The 24,518-nt window shown below is 55.8% G+C and overlaps 1 protein-coding gene across 3 annotated transcripts in view; it reads left to right on the top strand.

The window, feature by feature from the left end:
• RCSD1 (RCSD domain containing 1) overlaps positions 1-24,518 on the top strand; it is a 45,603-nt gene that overhangs the window by 3,857 nt on the left and 17,228 nt on the right. The gene's annotated exons all lie outside the window — the stretch shown is intronic.

Genomic DNA, 24,518 nt, shown 5'->3' with positions numbered 1-24,518 from the left:
TTGCCCTTGGTAGGCATGTCCATGGGAAACACAGACCCCTGAGGCGCAAATATGAATTCTCTCCAGGAGAGGTGAACGGTGAAGCTGCCGCGGCAGGAACAGAAGAGGGAAGTGTGTAGTAGAGAAAGAGGAGACTCAGGACGTGGAGGTTAAAGGGCACTCTTTACGCACGGGCTGTAGTTGGCGCCAAAGAGCCGGAGAGCACTTGCAAAAAGTCTGATTCTTGTGGACTAAGTCCTTCATTTGCTCAACAAAATAGTAGACACGTGAAATCGGCTACTATTTAGGTGAAAAGTTGGGGGATTCAGCCGGTGAAAATTAGACTTCGTTGCCATTGGTTAAAACAGTGTCTACTTTAGATGGAGACGGTTAGCGAGCCCTTTCCTCTGAGGCAACTCCAAGTCCCTCCCAGCTGTTATCTGTCCTTCACCCATTTATTCCGTATTTATTGGTTACATGCTAGTGTTCGTGTTTCAAATGGCACCAAAAGATTATTGGGCTATCATATCTGTGTATCCTCACAGACTATCGGTATCACTGATGAGAGAGAGGGGGGGGGGGGGGGACATGTATTAGTATATATAAGGTGTTCATTTTACTTCATGAAGTATTTTCTACCCCAATCTCACCAACAGCCTTTGCTGTGTTGGGATCCCTCCTCTCGCTGAGCCCTGGGTCATAACTAGGGACTGTGTGGCCTCGGGGAGCTGCAGTCTGTGGGCGTGGCTGCATACCCCCCTTTTCTGTCTGGCTCCCAGGCACTCTGTGGGACCCTCGGTAACAGTGGCTTCCACCAGGAGAACCTCCCATTGGCTGTCCGCAGTGACGGGGGAGTTGGGGGTAGCGGAACTGAAGGGCCGGGACCTGTCACAGAGGCCGAGCGCATTCTGGAAGGGGGTCGGGTGTCAGAGCCTGCTGAGGCGTGGCCCCTCGCGGCCAGGCAGCCGGAGCTTGGCCGGCGCGTTGGTTCGGTGGGGAACCTGAACACTGGCAGCTCAGCGGCCCTGTAATCTTATCGGGGCCACAAGAGAAAGCATTCTGATTCCAGAGAAATCCGCAGGCAGCTCCGCCTGCGTCCAGTAATAGCTTCAGGTTTGCAGAGCCAGCTCGACCAACCCTGCTCACTCCCCAGCATGGAACAGCTCACGCTCTGGGTGGGAGGAAGCCACAGGGTCCAGGAGAACCCGAGGCCCTGGGAGGGACACCGAGGCCCTGGGAGGGACGCCGAGGCCCTGGGAGGGACGCCGAGGCCGCGGGGGACGCCGAGGCTGCGGGGATCGGGCGCCCTGGGCCTTTGCAAAGCTCGCAGCGTGTCTCTCATCGGGGCAGTAGCTCAGCCTAAGCCCTGAGAAATGAGATGGTCAGTTTCATCACAAAAGCAGCATTCACTCCTGGTTGGTCTTCAGGGTGTACGTAGATATTTCTGTCTCCATGGAAACAGGATACCGTCTATCACTGAGCACAGAAATGTAGCGGCTGCCAGGGCCCTCCTGAGCCAGACCGGAGAGGACACTACCTCATACCCCAGTCTTTTGGGCAGTGAACTCCCCAATTTTTCCCTTTAGGCTTCCTGAATGCCTGTCTCCTGGGATTGTGGGACATGAGCGGGGAGCCTGGGGGCTCAGCTGTGAAGTCCACGTGAGGGCAGGGACTCCCCAGGAAAGGTGAGGTGGACTGCAGGCCCCCCTGTGGGACACCCTCCTGTGCCATCAGGGCCCACCCTCGATGGTCAGCGTGGGCCCACGCTGGAATCCCTGACAAGTCCAGACATTGGAGCCGGGCATTCTCTCCGGCCAAGAAGCAAAGCGTCGGCCTCATCGGATGCCCAGCCCCTGGTTTGGAACCTGCTTGCTCCAGGTCACGCCACCCTCCTGGAAGTCACAACCCTCCCCGGCAGGGTCTGCTCTAGCGAGGCAGCAGCCCGGCACAGGCCCCATAGACACGCAGGGAGGGCCGCCCGCCTGCAGCCCTGGGGACACACAGGTGAGCGTGTCCCCTCTGGTCCTGGCAGGACTCGGGGTAGCAGGCAGGTGCAGAACAGGGACTGAGCTCACTTGGACAGAGGGCTCGCCCAGCTGGGCCTCAGGCAGGGCTACCTGTTGCAGATGACTCTAAGTTGAGTCTTGAGGGAAGAGTGGGAGCAAAGGCAGCTTCTCTAATGGGAGCTGGAGAAAACGTGCTTCCTCAGCGTGGGACTCCCCCATGCGAGGCCTCCTGGCAGCCCTGGGGGTGCCCGATCTGACCTCATCCTGATTTCAGCCCCCCTCCCACCCCCACACACTCTGCCTGGGGCCGGCCCCCAATCGCAGCTGCTGAGGGGATGTGTCTGAAACAGGCCCAAGGGATTGCCTGTGGTCACACTCACCAAAAGCCACCCCAAGTCCCTCCCACCTGCTCCCCCGGAGAGAGGCCCCTGGGAATAAACCCCACGGAGAAATCGCCTGGGCCCCTCACACCTGGACCTTAGCCCGCTCACTCACGGGCACTGGGCTACCAGGTGAGGCCGTGGCCAGTCCCTGCTCTGGAGATCCATGCAGCTGGGTGGAGAGGGCCCGAACCGGAAGGACCGCTCAGCAACAGGCAACTGGCTCCGTCCAGGCTCCGTCCAGACGGGAACAATCAGTCTGACGAAATAATCAGTCAAATGAGGACCTGCGGCTGCAGGGGTCAGCTGGTGAGCTGCTGTGAGGCGCAGCTCCACGGTGTCGTGATGAACCGGCAGAGGGTTATTTCTTCTTGGTCTCTGCGTCCGTCCCGGGTCGGCAGGGGCTCTGCTCCGCATCACTGTGTCCCAGGGAATGGAGCAGCTGCCATAGGGAAGGAACATTCTGGAAGACTTGCCCCGCCATGGCCCTGGCCTGGGAGGGTCAGGACTAGCCAGCCACACGCTCCGCTCAACCGCATGGATGAGGAAGTCAGTCCCGCCAGGTGCCATGGCAGCAGCTGGAGACGCTTGGTGAGCATCGCTGGTGTCCTGGTCCGGAGACCTCTGAGCAGCGCTCTGGGAGCTGGGTCTCGGGTTAGACCGCGTCTTTCAGGCCGGCAGGGTGGAAGCCGAGGGAGAACACGCGTGTCTGTGCCACTCAGGACTCACTCACGGAAGACTTGCGCAACTCGTGGTCAGGGTGTTCAAAAGCTGTCACCACGTTTTCAGTGATTTCCGTTGCTCTGTGCTTTGGGGTGTGACTAGGACGGGCAGGTAGGTTTGAGGGGAAGTCATGGGGTGCACATATGCCCCATTTCTACAGGAAAGGTATCAGCGAAGCATAAACCTAAGCCATTAGGGGCAGCTGCTTACAATGTTTCTCATGCATCTTAGCCCCAGAACAGCCAATTGGATGGATCGAGCCTTCGGGAGGGAGAGCCCTCCTCTCTGATTTGGGAATTTCCCCAAGTGAATAGGGAACTGAACCTTTTCTTCATGGAGTTACACAATACTCAGAATTGCCCTCCCCCACTAAGCCTTGGATGGGAGCCCTGCCCTTGTGCCTAAGGAAGTGGTGAGGGAAGGTGGTCTGCAGGTGGTATTGGAACCGGGGGTGGGTTTGAGGAAAATGGTAGTAACCGCGGCCCTCTGCCCCGCGCCCTCTGGGTTAGTCTCATCGCAGCCTTTGGGGCAGGCCACGGGGGCCGCCTGGCAGAGCGATAAACCCGGAGACCTGGGTTCCAGGTCCAGCGTCAGGCACTCACCTTGGGGTCCTGGCTGGTCCCTCCATCTGTCGAGCTGGCACCTGCTTCACTCACCTTGTAAGGCTATTTTGTGAGGAAGTAAGATCATGCATGCTGCATGAGATAATCTATGAAAATACCTTGGAAAATGAAAATATCCCATGAAACCATGGTGGTGTGGTTATTAATAGTAAGTGGATTTTGTGAGAAATTGTAACAACCCGGGGTGTCTTGTGTAAGAAAGTTCCGGCGTTCTCTGCCCCATGGAAGGTGGCAGAGGGCGTGCAAAGAAGGCGGCGTTGATGAATATGAGCAAAGCTAAGGCTTCCATTACGGACCAAAGAGGATGCACGGAAGAGGCTGTTGAAAAGGAAAAGACTTCCCGATCCCAGCTCTCCTTCTCAAAGCGCTTTCCCTCATCTCGGAACCGAAGCAGCGAGTCTGAAAACCCCACCACCGGCCCTCTGCCTGCCACGAGCAGAATTCAACACACCCTTTCGAAGGAAGGCTGGAGAAGGACGCAGGAGTTAAGAGCACAGGCCCGGAGCCAGGCAGCTGGGCTTGCATCCTGACTGCCCATTACCATTCTCTGGGCCTTGGTTTTCCCGTCTGTGAAATGGAATAGTAACAGGACCTACGGGATTGGGTTGTTATGAGGATGAAATGAGGTCCTCGTTGTGTGAAGTGTGCAGAGCTGTGCCTGCACGTCACAGGCGTGGTAGCGTGTTTGTTGGGTAAGAAGGCTTTATCGTCATTTAGAGGGGAACGCCCTCCCTTGGTGTGGGTGCCGCTTTGACTGGGACCCAGGGTGGACAAGGGGACCTCTGAGGTCCGCTTCCGGCTGAGAGTGTGGGGAGAGGGGTGGTTGGTGCACCCGGCGTGCAGACCTCTGCGGGGACGCTTGGGCCTCCTCCAGGGGCTGGTCCTGGGGGCAGTGCTGGGACCTCCACGTCCAGACGAGAGCCTAGGAGAGGGAGAGCCAGGGAGACGGGGAGCTTGGGCCCTGGAATGGCAGATCCGAGCTGTAGGCTCCCAGGCAGCCAAGGCCTGGCTCAAGCAACACGCTTTAAAGAAAGGGAGGGAGGAGAGGTGTGTGTGGCTGCTCCCGGGTGGAGCCGCGACATGAGCAGGTGGGAAGCGGCAAGGACATCAGTCCAGCTCACCTGACGCTGACGGCGTGCTTCCCACCTCCTCCTCTCTCCCCACACCTGGTCACCTCCTCCCTGCCCTGTGCTCGCCTGTCGCCCCTGCAGGCGAGGCCCCGGACGGGTGGGATCCTGAGGCAGCCTCAGGATTGGAGAGCGAGACGCTAACCATTCACATCCGGCCCCTCTCAGCCGACATCCCGCCTGAGCTTCTCTAGGCTTACGGGTTGAGCGCGTTCACATGCCAACAGGGCGTTCGGATCTCTCAGCCACGCACGTTACTTGCGTCATGAGGATTTTTTGGCGAGATGCACGCAGCAGGTTGAGCCACCTGGGAACGCAGGTCTGTCCCGAGGGCAGTCTCCAGGGACGGCCGCGGGGCTCTGTCCTTGGCCCGCCCTTGCTAAGTGTTTTTGTTAATGACTTGGTTGAAAAATAGAAAGACTCCAGATGACCCACAGCTGGGATGGTTAATACGCTACATGACACATTCAAGTTCGAATGATTTACATAGGAAGGGACGCCGGGCCAAAACCAACATGATGAAATTAAACAGGGACGGATGTGGAGTCCGCCGCTTAGCTTTAGGAAAATGTCCTACGCCAGTGTGGGGAGACCTGCTGGGAAATACATACCCACGCGCCCAGTCATTCCACAAATATGCACTGGGCCTCCTGGCGGATTCTCGGAGGAGGTCAGATCTGAAGATGCTGTCTCCGCACGCTGAGCGTGATGCAAGTGGCCTCTTATCTCCAAATCAGTGCAGGCGGCCTAAGTGGCAGGCGGGCGACAGCTGAGGGGCTGACGCGCCAGGGAGAGGTGGCCTGGAGATCAGAAGGCTCGAGGCCGAGGCCGTGAGGAGCCGGGGGAGGGTCCTCGGTATTTGGTGTCTGCCTGGAGGCTGCTGCGGGCGGTGGTGACACGATAGGAGCCTGAGTGACTGAGTCTCAGGCCGGAGCAGGAAGAAGCATTTGCAGGTTTGGGACCGGAAGGGCTGAGTTTGATTGAGGCCTTGGCAGGATGATCAGAATTGGGAATTCAGAACTGGAGATTGGAGGGCGTTGGGCTGGCAGGTGGTCCCCCAGGCGGGGGGCGGGGAGAGGTGCGGGAGAGAGACGGGTACGCTGAAAACAACGCTGTGGACGTCTCTTACGTTCGAGGAGCACCAGGACAGCGGAGGACAGCGAAGGGCGCTTCAGTTTATATGCAAAGGGTTGGGTGTTTGTTCAGCTGACCACACACTTCACGTAAACTAACACTTTTCAAAGGAAGACTCCATCTGGGCTTTATCCCTGTATCCCACAGATATAGGACGTGGGATTTCTCCCCTGCCCACGCGCCCTCCCCACGACCCTTCCCCAGAATTCTCTCTCAAGCTCCAGGAGCACAGGCCGCGGGCCAATGGGCCTGACTCAGGGCTGATCTGAGCTGGGACTGCAGCCCAGGGGGACAGGATGGGGGAGGGGGAAGCATTATGTATCCAATAGGCAAAGGTCTTGTTGGTGCTTTTCGTGGGACCAGGCTGCGGTCCCCATCGATCCCCCGTAGGCCCCCAGCCACGCACGGCGGGAATGGTCCGCACCAGGCACATCCTGATTGTTTCTAAAATGACAAAACCCCAACGGACCACAACTCCTCTCAGAAAACCCCACGACTTCACGTTCTGGGTGCTCCCCATAGTCTTAAAATATAAATTTATAATTCAGCTAATAGTAAACCTTTCAGGCAAAATTGTAAAAATGTATCATCCTAACACAACAATTTCTTTCTTTCTCACTTCTGATCCTCAATTTTATCCCTTTTGTCATTAAAAAACTGGGAGAAAAAGACAATTTTGTGTGTCCTTATTATTTGTAGCCACATAGATCCTTCTTACAAAACCGTAGTCATAACACACCGTGACGAGGCACACCACCTCTGCCTCAGTCCGCAAGGCAGCGGCCTGCAGGCCTCCGCTGCATCCTCGTGCAGGACGTCTGCGTGGCGTTCTGTTGTACAAATATGCCCGAAGCGACCTCATCATTTTTCTATTTCGGGCAATGGCCTTTGTTTCCACTTTCTCCGTATTATAAATAACGTCGCTTTAAACAGTCCGTGGGCTGTTTCTTCTTCTTTTGAATTACTCGGTTGGAAGCAATTCCCAGGAGCGGGATTATTAGGGCGAAGGGTCTGGGTGTTTTGATGGTTCTCAGTGAAGGCTGCCACATCGCCCGGCCTCCCTGCCTTCCTTCCTCAGCGTCTCAGTCTACCCGGCGAGCACAAACCGCAGGGTGCCTGGAAGGGACGTGAGGTGACAGCCATCGCCCGGTTCAGCACAGAGCCTGTCCTCCCAGGGCCCATGCTGTGGCCCCCTCCTCCAGCAGGGAGGGGGAGGGGGAGGAAAGGGGTGTGGACACCCTGGGAAATGAAGCAATCTGTGGCACTTCCTGCGGGACAGATGCAGCGGAGGGGGCAGGGCAGAGTGATCCGGGGACACGAGGAGCCCCTCCCCCACCCCAGCCGTGGATGGAGGCAGAACCCTGAGAGTTTGCCCTGGCCTTAGGGAGCCACGGACTGGCGCCTGGGAAAGCTCTGGGTCACGGGCAAGAGTGGTCTCTGTGGTCACTCACCCGCCTGCTCGCTGAGGACGTATCTGACGAGTGTGTCCAGCTCTGTGCTGGGAATTCTGGACGCGAAAGGGAATAGAGCTTGGACCCTGCCCTCGGAGCCTGCAGTCCAGTCAGGAGTCAGAGGATGACGGTGATGCCCACAGGGTGAGCCAGGACCCAGCTCAGGCCATGAGCCGGGGAGGAGGTGATGTCTGAGCTCCATCCAGCAAGGAGGGCGTGAAAGCTGGGCAGGAGAGAGGAGAGTGTGGAGTAGGACAGGAGCAGCTGGCAGACCACGCGAGACCTGGGACTTGGCCTTGGAGGCGCCAGGATTCCGCACCCCACAGAGCTGAGGAGCTCAGTCTCTCTGGGGAGCACCCGAGGGGCTCAGTCTCTCTGGGGAGCACCTGAGGGGCTCAGTCTCTCTGGGGAGCACCTGAGGGGCTCAGTCTCTCTGGGGAGCACCTGAGGGGCTCAGTCTCACTGTGGGGAGCACCTGAGGGGCTCAGTCTCACTGTGGGGAGCACCTGAGGGGCTCAGTCTCTCTGGGGAGCACCTGAGGGGCTCAGTCTCACTGCAGGGAGCACCCGAGGGGCTCAGTCTCACTGTGGGGAGCACCTGAGGGGCTGGCCTTGAGCTGTGTCTTCCCAAAGCATTCGTCCAGCTTTAGTTGGAGATGCGTTTGGCCTGCTGGTGAGATGACAGGAAATTTAAGCTCTTAAAAGCCGCCCCTGTGTTCTCAGAGCAATGGTGGGGGAGTCATGTGATCAGATTTCCACTTTAGAACAATCGCCGTGGCTGTGGTTCAGAGAATGGATGGGAGAGACATGTCATGGAGACGTTAGGGGCTGTTCGGTGGTCCGGAGTGAGGACCAGGCCAGCTGGGCTGCAGAAGGGACTGGGAATGCAGAGGAGGGAGAGGAGCCTGAGAGGGCCCTTCCTCTGATGGCCGAGAACTTTCCTCCGGGGCCTGGCTGCGGACCAAGGGAAAGGACAGCGGGGTTCCCAGGGACCAGTGCTCAGGGCACGCCCAGGCGCAGCCATAGCCTCTAAAGGGCAGGCCGCCCTGGGACTGGGTGTCTCACACCCACAAAAGCAGCTCACCTGCGCCCCTGGGTACCTGTGCAGGTGCATTGTGTGTGTGTGGGGGGGGCGGCGGGGGGAGGGAGGTTGGAGCGAGTGTTCCGTGTAGCAGAGGAAGCCAGGCACGGCGGCGCGGGCGTCCGGGCTCGGGAACAAGCGCCATGCGGGATCCTGACTCACAGCACAGGATCTGGGGCCTCACCAGGACGGTAATTCCATCCGTGCCCGGCTCAGGGGATTAAATGAGATAACGTTCATAGCCAGGAGCTTGGAAAAGGAAGAAAGGACTCCACAGATGGAAGGTGTTGTCACCTCTGTGTTGGGAAAGCGCAGGGACATATCTGAAGTGACTTTCCCTCGGAGAGGAGCAGGCGCCCCGGAGCGGGGCGTGTGGAGGGGGGGCTGTGGACGCGCTTCCACGGGGCCTCTGCTTCCTCCTGCCCGTGGCCTCCCTCTGAAGCCGGAGCAGCTGCACGGAGGACATCCAGGCTGGGCCGGGCCCAGATCGCTCTGCTCAGAGGCAGAGGCTGTGTTTGAAGCCGCAGAGAGGAAGCCGGTGGTGGGCGGGCAGGACTTCCTGACTCCAGTGCTTGGGTCTGGCCCGAGCCCCCAGGCCCACCAGGAGGCCTGCTGTCCACACCAGGGGGCCCTGTCCCTCCCGCCTGGAGCCTGACTGTCCCAGCTACAGTCCAGGGCGAAATTCAGGAGCTACAGGGACGCCCCACCAGTCCAGTGAAGTGTTGCGAGTTTCAGAGACAAAAGCGCCAATTAAGAACAGAGCAGGGAGGTCAGAGGCCAGGTGCCTGCCGGGCCAGTGGGCGTGGGACCTTGGGCGGTTCCCCGAGGAGGGAGGAGGATGCAGGTGCTTTCACCTTGAGGCGGGGAGGGGACGTGGGGAGGGACCAGAGGCAGCTTCCACGGGCCAAGCTCAGCGCCTGCATCTAGTGCTCGCGCTGCCACCAAAAGAACCACGGGCTGGTGCTTAAACCACTGAGTCCGCTCACCATCCGAGGCTGGACATCCCGGATGGGTGTGTGTGTGTGTGGGGGGGGGGGGCTGGCTCCTCCTCTCAGCTGTACGATGGGCGTCCCCACAGGGTCCTCCCTTCATGAGTGTCTGTCTCCTAAGCTCCTCCGGTAAGGACCCCAGGCACAGGGATCGGATCAGGGCCCCAGGACCTTATTTGAATTTAACCCCCTCTTTCAAGACCTTATCTCCAAATACAGCCTCATGCTGGGGCCAGGACATCAACATTGGGGACACAGTTCAGCATGTAACAGCCCCAGCCCCGGAGCCTCGCTTCCGGCCGTGGGTGAGAACAGAGAGGCCGCCCACCCTCCACTTGGCGCCTGGCTACTCTGCCTGTCCCGCCCACATCCTAGCAAGAGCCCCGGGCGGCAGGGGGCATGCACCGCTGGGCGGCCTCCTGCAGGCCTCCTCACTGTCCCGCACTCCGCACCCCACCCGGTGCAGCTCCATCCCGCGGGCTGGATGGACTCAGGCCACCCGTCCTGCCCACTCAGAGCGCAACGCCACGGACTGTGGCCACGGCGTCCCGGCCACTGAGCCACTTCCAGCCTCTGTCTTGGAGGCCTTTGCTCTGCCGTCCCTCTGCCTGGAGCTGCCTCTCTCCCATCATCCTGCCGGTAGTCTCGTTGCTATGGGGATCTTACTCCTCACTCACTATTCCATTTGGGGGGCCACGTCTGCCCAGCCAAGATGAAGGGGTGAGGCCTGGCAGGGACCAGCCCGCTCCCCGTCTGCCCTCTGTCACGGGGCACCAAGGGCCAGGGAGGGGGGAGGCTGAGCCTGTGACTGGCTTCCCACAGTTATTCCTGAGAGGGACTGCACTCCCCCGCCCCCAAGCCTTATCTGGGGGCGGCCCAGATGTTTCCTCTCACCCAGACAGCCCCCTTCTCCCCCGAGGGAGGTGCCTGCGACCCTGCCCTGGGAGGTTTCCCACCGGCTCCTATCTCCTGCCTCATTCCTCTTGGAGCCTGGGAGCCAGCTTATCTGGCCTGGAGAGCCTTTGAGGTGAACAGCAACGGGGCCCCTTTAAAGCCGAACCAGCTCAGAGGCCGGGGCAGAAGTACAGCAGTGTCAGAGGGAGCCAGGCCTGCGCCTCGGAGGCCCACCATCCCCGCCGGCCGGACACACACTGTCTAATTAGGAAAACGCTGACCACCCTCAGAGTTGGTGAACCCCGGGTCTTTGCCCCTCCTCCCACACTCACTGCCCGGCTCTGTCACGTGTGTTTCTATGTTTCTTTGCGGCCCTCGTCACTGGCCTCATCACTTTCCCCCTTTTCCATGCACAGCTCCATCTGCTAGAAATGTGCCTTCATTTTTAATGGAGCATCTGTGGCCGTCATGCTCTCTAAAATGTGACATTCAGACCGTTCCTAATTTCCCACCTTTAGGAGACCAGCGAGGCTACAGATAACTGCATCAACTGCCTTTTTCTTCTTTATTTCCTTCGTGTCTATTCTAGTAATAGAGCAGCGTTTCCGAGCTCCTGCTGTGTGGTCCGGCTCAGAGGCGGGTTAGGCAGTGCGCCATGCTGCCAGCAGCGTGAGGGAGACGTCCCACAGGCCTGGCAGCCCTGGCTGTCCAGCGTTAGAACTCTCCTCCTCGGCTTGTTGTGCAGCAATCTCACAGCCACTGCGTTTTATTGGTGACCAGGAAGGTCCCATGTCGGCCCCAAGCGTCACTTCGGCTGTGGTCGCCCCGGGCTTTGGAAGTTTATCTGCTTTGTCACATGGGAAGTCATTTAGGCCTCAGCTCTGATTCTGCCATCGACGTGGATCATAACGCTTGCCTGGCTGTTGCTTGGGGCGTGACACCGTCTTCATTGAGACGTAAGGCCACCCACGCCACCTCTCTCACGGCACTTCCCTTGCTCCCTGGCGCCGTCTGTCCTCTCACCAGAGTGTGAACCCCGTGAAGGCCTGTGCCATGGGCTGTACCTGTTTCCCTATCCTGAGCACAATGGCCAACACATAATGGGTGTGCAATGAATATTTATTGGTTTAAACACATCAGCCATTGGATAAGACTGAGGCTCCGGTTTCTGGAAGTCTCTGGGCCTCGGGGTCTCCATCTGTTGATGAGACCAACCATCTGCTTAGCCCCTTCGTTTCCAATGAGGCCCCCATGTTAGTGGGACGCTAACATGCACCCAGGGTTCTGACCTAGAGGAGGTTGCCATGAACCCCAGGAAGCAACTAAGCTTGGGTTGTACAGCGGGTTCTACATACAGTAGGTAAACCAAGCAAAGACACGCCCACACAGATTTCAGACATGGTTCGGGCAACAGCGGGGAGAACGGATAAGGCAGAGAAGAGCAGCGGCAAAGAAACCTCTCCCCACGGATCGAGAGAGGTGACGGGGCCTTACGCGCAGAGACCACAGCGAGGACGGAGGGCCAGACTGGAAATACGTGGAGCAGACGGAATGCCTGGGCGTGGTGACCTAAAGCAACGGTCGGCAACCTTTGGGACCTCACGGACCACCGGTTGGCAACCTCTGATCTAAAGGTGTCAGAAGGCGGGGGAGAGAGGAGAATCCGATGGGTGCGCTTTCCACCAACTCCAGAGCTGCTCTGTGCTCGGCCCGGCCCCGCAGACCAGCCATCACTCCTTCCTCGGTGCTCCCGGCCTGGCTTCCCGGGACCGGAGACTGTGGAGGAAGAGCACAAGGACCCCTTGTTTCCAAAGTCAGATGGAGGCTGCACCTCGCCCCCAGGAAAGGACTCCGCTCCCTCACGCCCTCCCTCCTGCAAAAGAAATCTCCAGCTGGAGCCGGAGCCTGGGCCTGGGCCTGCTCCGGACCGGCCTGGCCACCCTCTGGCACCCGCGTGTCCTGGGCCGGTGAGCATGTGGCCCAGCCGTGTCTGTCGGGGAGGGTGCCTGCAGAGAGGAAATGGCTCAGACCAGATATCGCCTTGTTTGTTTTTCCTGTGAAGAAAACAGAGCGCTTCGCTCATTTTTTGGGGATAAGGCAGATATTTTTAATCCCTCTAGTTTCCTGCCGCCTACAGGTGTTTCCTCTGGTGTCACCGCCAGAAGGACAGAGCCATGACATCATCCGCGTTGTCCCTGAGATTGCCAAACAGTGTCCCTGCTCCGACCTGTGAGTGCCACCTCAAGTCCCTCGGGACAAGGGGAGGTGAATGCCACCCGTCACCTGCCTGTTCTCCACGTTCACCTGTGGTGCAGGCGGGGCTCTCTCCTAGGACCGGGGGGCAGCGGTGCCCCGGGCAGAGTGGAGAGGAGGAAGGCTCCGGTCTCCAGCAAGAACCCTCCGTGGCTGTGTCCCTCGCTCAGTGACGTTAGTGACAGAGCAGCTCGGTAGCTCCAAGGCATATACTCTACTTCTCACATGTGGGACCCTCCCCCCAAACAGTCTCCACAGCCTACAGAACAGGCGAGGATGCCGGGCCATTCCAAAGGCAGAATACCGTTTGTTTTTACCCCAAAAGTTACACATAAGCTGACACTTTGGGGAACATCACGTTTTGCACGTCCCAGAGAAGCCCTGGTGGGAGGTCCTCCATAAAGTGGAGAAACCGACATACCTCTCTCGGCTTGTCTACTTGACAGTCGGGTGACTCCGTGGAGACTTGCATCTGTCTGCTAGAACCGTGGTCGGCAAACCGCGGCTCGCGAGCCACATGCAGCTCTTTGGCCCCTTGAGTGTGTCTCTTCCACAAAATACCACGGCCTGGGCGAGTCTATTTTGAGGAAGTGGCGTTAGAAGAAGTGTAAATTTAAAAAAATTGGCTCTCAAAAGAAATTTCAATCATTGTACTGTTGATATTTGGCTCTGTTGACTAATGAGTTTGCCGACCACTGTGCTAGAAGGAATGGAACATTTATTGAATACGTTTGTTACACGGCTTAAACCTTAACTCTCAGGCCTTTCATTCTGTGAGCTGGGAATTACCCAACCCTTTTACTGCGTAGGAGACCGTGGCTTGGAGCAGGTGAGGAGTCTGGGGGCCAGGGAGCGGCGGGAGCTGAACTTGAACCCAGGTCTTCTCATCCCTTCTGGAGCCCTACCCCACAATCCCCATTAGAATTCGATGAGGGGTAAGAATACCTTTGCTATTATTTAATATTCAGAACAGCGATCTAGTGTTGTACATGTAATAATTAAAAATAAATGTGTCTATCACACCAGCAGACACCTCCTGGGATTACCCAGGAAAACAGGTCGAACAGGATAAACACAGTCTTTGTGTAAATACAGAGTAGCCAACCGCTGGCCTTCCGGACCCACTGCCGCAGGCAGGCTTGACTGAGGTTTGCCTTAAAAACAACAACACTGAGTTGGTGTGTTCAAAACAAAATCAATCGATTTTACCTAAAAATATGAGTTTTAATCTTCTCTTGAAAAGTCAGATCCTTTGGTGATGCTGGGCCTTGAGTGACCCTTTGAAAAGTCACCCCACGTGACCCAGGCTGTGGCTGGAGTTGACTGGCAGCGGCCCCGGCCCCTCCCATTGGGGTGGGCCGGGTTCTCCCACCCCCACCCACTGCTTGGCCTCTGAAGTTTGCAGCGCCCGCCCTAAACGATGGGGCAGAGGGGCCTGGACACGGGTGCGAGGTGCCGCCAGGATCACAGCCTGGCACCTGGGGAAACTCCATTTCCCATCTAGGCCCGAAAGCGGTCGTGGCTCCCAAGGGCCAAGCGGGGTTCTTCGCTCCAAAACGGCCGCGTTGACATGCAGAGTTGAGACGGATTTCACTGCAGGGAGGATGGCTGTGCCGTCGGGAGTCAGACTGGCCGAGTCTGAGCCCAGCTGTGCGGCACCACGTGTGACTATGGGAAAGCTTTGCACACGTCCTGGTACAACAGGATTAGTCACATGACAACACTCTCCCCGGGCTGTGAGAGCACGGAGCGAGCTGCGCCTGTGATGTGCGTACACAGCGCGAGCTCCAGTCACTCCTTCCTGTTATCCTTTTCCCTTCCAAAGCGACCAGAGCTCCACTCCTCTGGGGACACAGTCAGCTCGTCGCCAGGGACAAGTGTCCAGGACCTATGGAAGGTCAGGGCGTGGGCCGACAGGAAGTCGCCCCTGTCTTTCTCCTTTCGCGAGTCTTGTGATGTGCTTGTTCTAAGAGCAGATGCTGAGACGGGAGGGGATGTGTTGGCTTTGAATGGATTGTTTCCTTGAGCAGAGAGCAGGATTTGGGGAGTTAGAGCTTGAAACTCTCATTTCAGTGTTTGGCAACGTGCTTTCTTTCCCTTGAGAACATGTCATGGCGCTAATTCGCTCCCTTACACACATGTGCACAATCTCACATAACGGATGGAGCGGGCATGCTGGGGTTTTACAGGCATGTAAAGATCTTTAGGGTTGCCTCCCTCAAACCAGCTCCCGTCCCTGTATTATCCTTAACATATACCCTCTGTAGCATATGCCATGTTCTAGAACTATATACATTCTTATATATGTGTTATATACACGCTCATATAGATACACACGGACATGCGCATATAGGGGGAGGTGGTTAGTTGTTGTTTTATAAAACTGGGGTCACATTATATACACACTTCTCTGCATCTTGCTATTCTGACTTCACCGTTTCTCATGGAAAAGTGGAGTACTCTAGTTCATTCTGTGTCATGGTTTCACCAGAGCCCGTTATGTGATGGGCGGTAAAACCTCCCCCTCGTGCTGGGAGCTCACTGTTTCCGGGGTTTTGCTGCTGTGCATGCTCCATCCGCTTCCGTGGCCGCGCCCCGGGCTCTGTGTCTAAGGAGTGGGTTCTCAGGAGCATGGGGCCGAGTCGACAATGTTACCAGGTCCAAAGGCTGCAACAACGCACATTCCCCCAGCAACATGGGGAGGACCATGGCTCCTTCTTCCTGATTCCCAATAGCAAGAGCTGCTTCTCTCGCCCGCCCCTCTCCCTGCCTGCCCGATAAGCAGAGAGAAAAATCTTAGTGCAATTTAATTTGCATTTCCCTGACAGCCTAGTGAGTTTGAGCATCTTTTTATGTGTACTGACTTTCTGAATTTGCTTTCCTATGAATTGCTTATTTATAGCCTTTGTTACGCATTGTGAGAGCGCTTTATATAGCAGATACTATCTCCTTTTCATCTGTGTGACAGCTTTCCAGATCTGCTGTTTTTGCTTTCCGTCATTTATAGTATCTTATCCACAAAAATGTTTTTCATTTTTTATAGTTAAAAGGAAAATGTTTCATGTTAACACTCTCTTATCCTGTACTCTGCTGTTACATCTATGTTTTGGTTAATCTCAGTTTGCCTTCAAAATGTCATGAGCCAGGCGTGGGAATTCAGCAAAGCATGCTGGGACCTGCCATCACAGGCTCCCCTTAGGCCACGTGTCCTTCTTCTCCAGATCCTAGACCTGATACCAGCCTGGAATTTTTCCATCTCCAGCTCTTAGCCTCCGTCTTCCTTCCCTCCCCCACAACCCCCTCCTCCCATTTGCTCCTTAAATGGAAGTTTTCCTCCCATTTTCCCAGCTTTCTTCTATGTCCTGTCCCTCTTTCTGGCAGGATGATGTGGAATGTCCCTGAACTCGCCATGCCTGGCTCCAGGGCCTCCCGGGGTCACAGGGTCCTTTCCTGCCTTCTGAGCTGAGACGCCCACCCTTCCCGAAGGGATGCGTGCAGCACTGTGGGTGCCTCTGTGCCTCTCCGCACGGACAGAACTCGGGACAACGTTTCCCTTTAAACACCTTGCTGGATTCACCCCTTCAGGATAAATCCAAATACCTTGGATTCCAGTCTAATAATCACCTGCGGCCCTGGCCGGCGTGGCTCAGTGGTTAGAGGGTCTCAGGTTTGATACCCAGTCAAGGGCACAAATCTGGGTTTCAGGTTCCATCCCCGGCCCTGGTCAGGGTGCATGTGGGAGACAGCTAATCAATGTGTCTCTCTCACATAGATGTTTCTCTCTCTCTCTCTCCTTTCTCTCTCCCTCTTCCCCACCCCCCTCCACTCTCTCTCAATGGAAAAAATGTCTTTGGGGAGGAGTAACAACAAAAAAAAACCCAAACCAAAATCACCTGCGTTTATTGAGCACTTACTATGTGCCACACTTGTGCTCTCTCACTTGAGCCCACACAGCCTGCGATGTCAATGTTGCGGTCCTCACTTTATAGACGAGGCACCTGAACGGTACATACGGTCACCTGAGGAGCAGAGTGGGAGACGGCGCAGACATTCTGTCTCCGGAGCACTGTCCACAGCCTCCCTCGGAGCCGGTCCTCCCCATCCTCACCCCGGGGCTCCTGCTTCCTGGGTCCTCAGATGCAGCCACAGGGCAGCCCACACTGCTCCTTGGGCCGTTAATCACGCCCCACATGGACACAACATCTGAGCCACTGAATCCTCAACTCGCGCTTGAAGTGGTTGCTGGGACGTGAACCAGGCTGACCCTTAGCTTCCACAGAACAGGGACTGAGACTTCATTTCCCTGTAACCGCCCCTCAGCCCCCAAAGCTGCTGATTGATTTCATTTTCAGGAACTCCTCTGTCACTGAAATGTTTAGCCAAGACTTCCCACGTCACCCTTGGCTTTAAGATGCCTGCGCCCATGAACCTACAGAAAGTCCTGCTTAGTTTAGGGTCTCAACTACCAAACAGGTTGTAGCCCCAACATGGGCCAGTGGTTGGCCATATTAATTTTAAAAAGCAGGAAAGAGAGAGAGAGAGGATTGGCTGCTGAGGCACATCCCCCGCACGTTTCACTCGCTATGGTAATGACCCTGTGTAGGAGGCATCACCCCTATTTTACAGACGAGGACGTGAAGCCCAGAGGAGCGAGCCTGGGGCGGGCCTAGCTGGGACAGTCCTCCCTGCACTGTGTTTGGATGGCAGGCCGACTGCAGACAGGCCAGCCTGCCTCATCCCCAGCCCCACACTGCCCAGGGGTGGGTGAGCATTTCTACTCTCTACTTTCTGTGGGGTGAAGGAGGTCCTTTTGCAATCCCAGGATCCTCTGTGGGAAGTGGCCCGGAAGCCAGGACGCATGGAGCCAGCTCCCCCTGGGAAAGGCCCAGCCGCCCCCGGGCAGGGCTCCCTGGAGGCGCCCGGGCTCCCCAGAGGCACGGGAGGTGTGCGGGGGCAGTGATGGGGGGAGCACTGGCAGGGCTGAGCACGGCTCCTCTGTCGATAAGAAAAGCAAATCACCTCTGAGTCATGGCCAGGCGCCTCCCAAGAGCAGCTGGCTGGTGCCCAGCGAGGCTGTGCCAGCACAGATGCTGCTGAGAGGGCGGCCAGGGGCGGCCGGCTCCTTGAGGCTGGACCTCGCAGTGGTGCGTCCGGCCGGGGCCAGGATATTTCTGTGCTCAGACCAGGAGGACCTTTCTTGGGTTTCCTGGGAGGAGCGGCTGCTCAGAGGCTGGGAGCCCCTCCCACGGGCCTCTAATCCTCACCCTGCCGAGGTGAGGAGCCCGGCTGTCCCTCGGGCCCCTGGTGTCTCTGAGGCCCCTGGTGTCTCCGAGGCCCCTGGTGTCTCTGAGGTCCCTGGTGTCTCCGAGGCCCCTGGTGTCTCTGAGATCCCTGGTGTCTCTGAGATCCCTGGTGTCTCTGAGGTCCCTGGTGTCTCCGAGGCCCCTGGTGTCTCTGAGATCCCTGGTGTCTCTGAGATCCCTGGTGTCTCTGAGATCCCTGGTGTCTCCGAGGCCCCTGGTGTCTCCGAGGCCCCTGGTGTCTCTGAGGCCCTGGCTCCCGAGCCCCTCCTGCACTAGGACCATGTGGCTCTCAGGCTGAGCACCCAGGGCTGAGCCTGTGCCTCAGAGGCCCTCCTGACTCACACAGCAAAAAAGTAACACGCCCCATAGTGTGAATGAAAGACATTCCTGCAGTCACTCCTTCTTCGTGGCATCATTCCCCATCATTCCCGGAGCCTGCAGCAGGCCAGGGGGAGGAGCCCGCCCCAGCTTACTTTTCCAGCTTCAGTTACACTTCTTTCCGTCTTAATCCCTCCCTCCAGCGTGGCCATGGCTCTTTTTCATTCTTTTTAAAGTAGAGTCGGTATGCAACATTCGGTTGTCTTTCAGGTGTGCGATATAACGTTGGGCAATGTGCTCACTCCACTAACCTTTGGCACTCGGATGTCGAGTGTGACTCAACACGGTTAGCATTAGAATAAAGGAATCGAGAAAAAAGCAAGCAAGTGCAAAGGGCTCAGTCCAGTAACCACCTGTCGCTGATGCAAACGTTTCGCAGTGCTGTGGACTCCATTTTCCTTGGTTACCCGCTGTCCCACCCGTTCGCCTCCCCGCTGGGCGAGCTGCCGGTCTCCTCTCCTGAAAGTCGGCTTCTGAAGAGTGGCGGGCCTGGTGGCTCATTTGGAATGAATGTTCGTTGGATTCGGGTTTGAGAGTGGGTCCGGGTCACACATCATCATGGGTGAAGATGCTGGGGCGTAAGGCCGCATTTCCTTGGGGTTCCTGAGCTTCCCGGCAGAGCTTCCCCCATTCTGCCGGATCCTAGTGACCTGCCTCGGCGTTCTACACAAGCCAGAGAACCGCGGTGCTGCCAGTTTCCTTCACCGGGTGTCAAAGTGAAGAACAGAGTGAGCCAGCGGGAAGGGCCTTGGGCGGCATCTCTGCGAGGGCAGAAGGGCCGAGAGGGGCGGGAAGTTCACACAGCGCCCCCACCCCCACGGTGGGTCAGTGGCCTCCCCGCCCAGGGCTGCTCAGCTCTTGAAATAGCTCATCTGGATCTTCCCTCCTGACTCTGCAGGACAGAGCATGTTTGCCCAGAGGCTTAACCCCTTAGTCCCTCTGCCTGGACACATGCCTTTCCCCGGAGAGCCACTCAAGCCATCCGCCCCCTGTGGCCCCAGCGGGCCCCTGCCCCCACTTGACAAGCCAGCCTGGTCAGGCCTGCCTCAGACCAGCCTCAGGTGTCCCTTCACGGCCCCTTCATGCCACAGGGCCCGGGGCGAAAGGCAAGACCCTTCCCCAAGCCAAAAGCGGTCCTCCCTCTCTGGCTGGTCCTGTCCCTGTTCCCCCGCCCAACAGCCTGAGACACACAGATGACCCCAGGGCAGGAATGGCCCTGCTATGAATTAGGCCACTCATGTCTGGAGTCCAGAGTCACAGCCCATTGGCCAGCCTGCCCCTTTGTGCGATGCAGAAGGTTCCCATTTGTAAATTGCTTCGACTCAGTGCCCGCCCACCCAGCTCATCTCTGACTTGCTCTGCAGGAGGAGAGGAAAAAGCCTGGCAGCAGCAGACCCCTGCCCCCCCCCCCACCTTGCTATTAAGTTTTCAGAACCGACTGGCAACAGCCGGAGGTCCCTACAAGGTGCAAGGAGCTCACGCTCCATCTGACACCTACTGGGTGGCGACCAGTCGTAGGTGGCAGCAATGGCAGCTAAAAGGGGAGGGAAAGCTTGCCAGGTGCAGGACTGTAGGTGCGTGATCTCATTTGGCCTCTCTGACAATCACAGGAGATCAGTGCTCTGTTTGACAAGTGGGAATACGGATGCTCAGCAAAGTGAAGTGTCTTGCCTGAGATCACACCTCGAGGAAGAGGCAGGGTTTGGATTTGGACCCACAATGATCAAACCCTATCTCTGACCATCAGCAATAAAGATTTTTCTTAAAAAAGACTTGTATGCAAATATTTAGAGCAGCTTTACTAATAGTCCAGATCTAGAAACCACCCACACACCCATCCCCACGGTCCCTCTCCACCCCATTCCCGCTCCACCCCAGGCCTCACCACCCTATTGTCTGTCCATAGGTAATGCATATATTCATATAAGGTCTTTGGTTAATCTCTTTCCACTCCCTTTCCCCCTTCCCTCTGAGATTTGCCAGTCTATTCCATGTTGCCATGCCTCTGGTTCTGTTTTATTCATCAGTTTATTTTACTCATTAGGTTTCTTGTTTGTTTATTTTGATCTTTAGATTCAGTTGTTCATAGATATGTATTTATTGCCATTTTATTGTTCATATTCTTCTTCTTCCTCTTCTTCTTCTTTTTCTTCTTCTTCTTCTTCTCCTTCTCCTTCTCCTTCTCCTTCTCCTTTTTCTTCTTCCTCTTCTTAAGGAATACCCTTCAATATTTCATGTAATGCTGGTTTGGTGGTGATGAACTCCTTCAGCTTTTCCTTGTCTATGAAGCTCTTTATCTGACCTTCAATTCTAAATGATAATGATAGCCTTTCTGGGTAGAATAATCTTGGTTGTAGGTCCTTGCTAGTCATCATTTTGATTATTTATTGCCCCTCTCTTCTGGCCTGCAAAGTTTCTGTTGAGAAATCAGCTGACAGTCATATGGGCACTCCCTTGTAGGTAACTAACTGCTTTTTTCTTGCTGCCTTTATGATTCTCTCTTTGTCTTTAACCTTTGCCATTTTAATTATGATGTGTCTTGGTGTGGGCCGCTTTGGGTTCCTCTTGTTTGAGACCCTCTGCACTGCCTGGACTTGTAAGGCTATTTCTTTCACCTGCCATTATTTCTTCAAATAGGCTTTCAATCTCTTGCTTCCTCTCTTCTCCTTCTGGCACACCATGATGTGAATGTTGATAACTTGAAATTGTCCCAGAGGCTCCTTACCCTATCTTCATATTTATTTTATTCTTTTTTCTTTTGGCTCTTCTAATTGGATGTATTTTGCTTTCTCATATTAGAAATTGTTGAGTTGATTCGTGGAATTCTCTACTCTATTGTTGAATCCCTGTAAATTATTCTTCATTTCTGTTACTGTATGCTTAATTTTTGACTGGTGCTTTTTCATGTCTTTGAAATTTTCACTAAGATCCTTGAAAATCTCACTAAGTCCCTTAAAGCTCTCATTAAGATCCTAGAGCATCCTTATAACCATTGTTTTGAACTCTGTATCTGGTGGTTTGCTTGCTTCCATGTCGTTGAGTTCTTTTTCTGGAGATTTCTTCTGTTCTTTCATTTGTGACATGTTTCTTTGTCTCGGCATTTTGGCTGCTTCCCTGTGTTTGTTTCTATGTATTAGGTAGAGCTGCTATGTCTCCTGGAATTGGCAGAGTGCCCTGTAGGACCCAATGGCTCAGCCTCCCCAGTCATCTGAGCTGTGCACTCTAGGTGCACCCCTGTATGGGCTGTGTGCAGTCTTGTTGTAGTTGAGCTTTGATTGCTGTTGGTGTCACTAGGAGGAATTGACCCCCAGGCCAATTGGCTGTGAGAACCAGGTACTGCTGCAGTGGAAGAGCTGCTGTGCAGGAGACATCCCTATGGAGCAGGACTTGCTTCAGTGGGGCTTTGGTGCTCTCTGAGTCTGCCCCTTGAGTGTATCACTCATGGATGGATGTGTAGAGTTGTAATCTGGTATGGTCTGAAGCTGTCCAATGGGTTCACTGGCTCTGGGGCCTCCTGGGAGGTGCAAAGTCAGCCACTGCCTGGGGCCACCCATCAAGAGCTACAAAGCCATCTGCAGATGGCTGCTACTTGTATTGGGCTTGGACATGCCCAGGAGAGGCCAAGCTGTAAAGCAAGACAGGCTGCTGCTAGTGCAGGGTCTTGGGCCTCTTATTGATATGCATGGGGCATGCTTACACCAGCTGTTGCTTGTTTAAGAGATTTTGGGAAAGTCTGAGGCCTGAACCAGGACAGGCCATTCATATGGAAAAGCTGCTGCAAACAGCTTGGGTGGGGCTGCAGATTGGATGGGGTGAGATCTCAGGGAGTCACTAGGACAGAGGGGTGAGCCAAGGTGATGGAAACTCAGATATGGCTACCAGTTAGCTCTGCTACAGGGGAGGTCCCAACACAGGAACAATGACCCCTGCAAGCACCCCCATCTGGGAGAAAGCTGCCCCCAGTGCTTACCCTGATGCCAGACAATCCATTTCCTCCCCCAATGTCCCAGGTTCCTTTCAAGCCACCGCCCCAGTGCTGGAGCTCAGAGGGATTGCGTCTGAGTAAGTCCATGTGCCGGCCCTTTAAGAGGAACTGCTGAGATTCCTACAGCCTCCATGTCACTCAGCCACAATCCCTGCTGATTTTACAGCCTGAAATTTTACGGGGATTCTCTTCCCAGCTCTGGAACCCTGGGTGTGGGGCTGGGATCCCTTGCTCCTCATAGGTGGCCTCTGCAGCCATGATATCCCTCCTGATTAAAAAAATGCCACATGTGGGTGTCAGACCAGCCCATTCCTCCTCCGCCCCTTCTACTGGTATTGATGTGCTTTCTTCTTTACTTCTCTGATTGTAGCACTTCTATTCAGCCAGATATCAGTGATTTGAATGATGGTTATTCTGTATTTTAGTTATAACTTTGATGTTGTGGGAGTCGGCAAGTACCACGTTTACCTACACCACCATCTTGGTTTTCCATGCATACAAGTCTTTATGGAGACATATGTCTTCCTCTCTTGGGCAAATACCTAGGGGTGGGATTGCTGGGTCATGTGCTTGGTGTGTCTTTAACCTAATGAGAAGCTGCCAAAATATTTTTCCAAGTAGTGTTCCCACCAACAATGCGTGAGCATTCCAGTTGCCCTGCAGGCTTGCCAACACTTGGTGCTGTCAGTTTATTTCATTGTTGCCATTCCTGTGGGTAGGTAGTGGTATCTCTTTGCAGTCTTAATTTGTGTTTAGCTAATGACTAGTGTGCCTATGAGCCATTCCTATTACCTTCTTTCATGAAGTGTCTGTTCAAAACCTTTGCCCGTTTTTCTCTCGGGTTGTTGGTCTTACTGTTACTAAATTTGATGGGTGCCTTTTAAGCCCAAAATATGACCTCCCAAGTGCTCTGGCTTCTGGAGGCAGCGTGAAGCTGTGTCTAGGAACGCAGGCTTTAGTAGACCATCTGAGCGTGGACCTGGGGAGGGAGGGCGGGCGTGGGGAGCCATTGTAACAGGAGAGTCCGCAGCTGACTGGGAGGCAGGCCCAGGTCCTTGGGCAACTTGTTCTAATCTTAGAAGTTATGCCTCAGCTTTCTGCTGTGGCCTGAAGGACAAACATCCCAGACCTCAGGGCACAGACAGTCACTCCCACTCAGGAAGCAGAAATGGCCCCTGGTGACGGGGATTCCTCTGGGGCCTCCGGGCAGTCACCACAGCCCCCAGGACTCCGGCAGCCCTGGTGCAGGGGCTCCCCGGGCCCAGCCCACCCCTCGCACTCACAGGGGCCTTCAGGGATACCAGGTTTCTTATGGGACTGACCTGCGTTGAGAGGAGCACATGACAGGGAGCCCTAAACTGACCCTGAAGAGCAATGGAGGGTCAGTTTACCTGCTGGCCTCAGAGCCAACCTGTCTCCATCACCCACCAGCCACACAGAGGCACTTTGCACACTCCTCTTCTCCCTAAAAAAAAAAAAAAAAAAAAAAAAGCCTAGCCCAGCTGGTGTGGCTCGGTTGAGCATAGGCCTATGAATCAGGTCACATGTCAGGGCACATGCCCAAGTTGTGGGCTCGCTCCCCAGGAGGGGGCGTGCAGGAGGCAGCTGATCAATGATTCTCATCATTGATGTTTCTATCTCTTTCCCTCTCCCTTCCTCTCTGAAATCAATAAAAATATATTTTTAAATAAATTTTAAAAAGCCCAGCTGTCCAGAGGCTGCCCGACTGAACAGGCTGACTTGATCCGCCCCTCCGCCTCTGCGCACCATGGTGGGAGGAGGGGGGAGGAGAGAAAAGCAGGGTGAGCAGCCCCAGCCCAGCAGAGTGGGGGCGCACCCAGCAGGCCCTCCGGCTCCAGGCGGCCTCGCTCTCGGCCTGCGCGTAGGCTCATCCTCACTCGAGCTTCAAACCAGGTTTGTCTGCGCTTCAATCCCAAGCAGGTGCTTCAGGGTCCAGCCTGGGCTCTCTGCTCCGTCCACTCGGGGAGGACTTCCCACGCCCTGGGCTTTGTGTGAAACACGTGACGGGCCTCTTAGGAACTGGGAAGGAATGCCGAGTCCTGGGGAGGCTCAGGGGTCCCAGCAAAGTCCAGGGCAAGGTGGGAACACCAAATCCTTCTCAGAACCAGGAGCACAGCCCAGGTGCGAGCAGTGCTTAGCAAACCAGTCTCAGGACTGAGCGAGCTCCCAACACCTTAGCTCGCCAGCCTGGG

This window comes from Cnephaeus nilssonii (genome assembly GCF_951640355.1).
Source record: "Cnephaeus nilssonii genome assembly, chromosome: 21".
Lineage (NCBI taxonomy): Eukaryota > Metazoa > Chordata > Mammalia > Chiroptera > Vespertilionidae > Cnephaeus > Cnephaeus nilssonii.
This window is presented reverse-complemented; position numbering and strand designations above follow the sequence as displayed.